The sequence below is a fragment of the Austrofundulus limnaeus genome, unplaced genomic scaffold, assembly GCF_001266775.1.
Source record: "Austrofundulus limnaeus strain Quisiro unplaced genomic scaffold, Austrofundulus_limnaeus-1.0 Scaffold472, whole genome shotgun sequence".
Classification (NCBI taxonomy): domain Eukaryota; kingdom Metazoa; phylum Chordata; class Actinopteri; order Cyprinodontiformes; family Rivulidae; genus Austrofundulus; species Austrofundulus limnaeus.
In genome coordinates, this window is record NW_013952874.1 from 16,434 (window position 1) to 18,470 (window position 2,037).

Genomic DNA, 2,037 nt, shown 5'->3' on the forward strand with positions numbered 1-2,037 from the left:
TTTAGACTTACTGATGGTTTTAAAGTTGCTCCTTCTTCCTGCTTTCATCTTTACATGTTAATAAAACCACTTGCAACCATAGAAAAAAGGAAGAAAAGGAGTTTTGAACAGATTCAAAGTGGGAAATCTTGTGACTGGATGAATGAATGGAAGATACACTAACTAGTTGGTGTCCTAAAAAATGTCAAGTTAACCCTGACAGCTTTATTAGGATCCTGGAGTGTTTTTTTCTCTTTTAGATGTAAAATGTCCTGAAACTAATCGTAACTAAATTTGAAACATTCTGGATCTCAACTTGTTTCCTTCAGGTCTCCTCAAAAGAAGGAAAACCCAACTGTCAGGTGCTGACAGACCTGGTGAGTCCTTCTGAACCTGTCACAACCAAAAAGAACCTGTTTGAAGCTGGAGAAGCCTGGAACCAAAACATCTTTTCAGTTCCATCAAAGGTCAGCAAGACATTTCACATTAATCTGATACAGACATGCTGCTTCTTCTTATGTATGAATGTACTGTAAATGAGCACACAATTTATGATTTATGTTTAAAAAGAACAAAGTACTTTAATTGAAATGTTCATAAATTCACGTTATACAAAAAGTAACCAGAGTTCATTTTGCTTGTTGAAATATAGCCTTCAAGATTAAAAAATAAAATGAATATATTCAAAAGAATAAATGCAGCAACCATTTATTTGATATAAAGTAATTATTTATGGCACCAGGATGTTTATGTGTGCTTATGGTTCTTGGATTAACAAGGAAACAGCTCAGGTAGTTTAGATGTTGTCATAGTCATTTAACAAAGTTCTAAAAAAATTGATAAAAAGTTCCTAAACAAATCAGGAAATCTCTGGAAAAAAATGGTTTGTCCATTTTTTTTCCATAATTTTGAACAGACTCAAGGTAGGAAATCTGGTGACGTGACAGGTTTTACAGAAATTCAGGAATGTGTTTTTGTATTTTGTTCCAGGATGCAGATGGTTTAAAAGTTGGTGTGGCTGATCTCATCCACCAGTGGGTTAAAGGAGGTGAAGATGGAAGCAGGAGTAACTCTCCTTCAAAGCCAGCAGTGAGTSTTGTTTTAAATTTGTCCAGAATACTGAAACTAATTCATGTTTTTTACTGTCAGGAAAAACAGAAAATTGACTTTTTTTTAGGTAGTTTGACAGATWTTTTTCTCCCACATTTAGGTTTTGGTTTCTGTTCACTTTCATTTAGTCAATGCCGTCGAGCAAAATCAAAGATGCCCACCACTTTTCTGTTGAAAGGATAAAGAATGACAGATCATGGAAGTTCTGAGAACTTATTTCCAACTAATAATGGCCATCTGTCTAAATCTTAGAAAAACTCAGATAATTCCATTATTTTATGTGGAAAACATCACATTAATGTTTCAGCTTTGGACAATAAGATCTTAAGTTTTCTAAGTTTATGATTTCCAGATGTTGCCTTCTGCCAACCATGAGCCAGTTGTTGACACTCTACTTCAGATGTTTATCATTGATTTTCACTGCTACAGGCTTAAAGCACGTGAGTTAATGTTTAGCATATTCAAGATGCAGCCTGAAGCATCTCCCGCCAAGAACATTTACAGTAAAACTTTGAAGCGACRTCGCCTTTAAATCATGTCTTGTCATTTTGATTTATCTCAAAGCTGCTTTCAGTCTTCACTGCTGAGTCATTCTGTGCTTCATGGTTCTCCATCTGGTGTTAATCAGAGCAGTCAGCATAATTTTGCCTCCTTGTGGCAGCTACGTTTACATACAGATCATTATGACAAAGAGAACTAATCAGAGTTTTCCTCATTTTTAGGAAATAAGACCTGGTGGCGTTTTAAACAAGAAGAACTTGTGGGAGAACCTTGGTGACAATTTATCCTTGACAGRAGATGGAAAGGTACTCATCAGTGCCCCTGAATTTAAAGTATCTGTTTTTTATTGAAGGCACCAGGTTGTGTTTTTCTGCTATAAACACATATTAATCTGCTCATGTGATCTCAAAAAATCTTAACACATAAAAAACATTTTTTAGGTTTGGC

General features: G+C 35.1%; 1 long non-coding RNA gene across 1 annotated transcript in view; it reads left to right on the plus strand.

Moving 5' to 3' along the window:
- The window catches only part of LOC106529873 (uncharacterized), a 4,529-nt gene extending 3,460 nt beyond the window's left edge, over positions 1-1,069 (plus strand). The window contains exons 2-3 of the long non-coding RNA XR_001311691.1: positions 309-446; positions 970-1,069. This is a non-coding gene — a long non-coding RNA (uncharacterized LOC106529873). The remainder of the gene's footprint in view (positions 1-308; positions 447-969) is intronic.
- Positions 1,070-2,037: the final 968 nt, after the last annotated feature.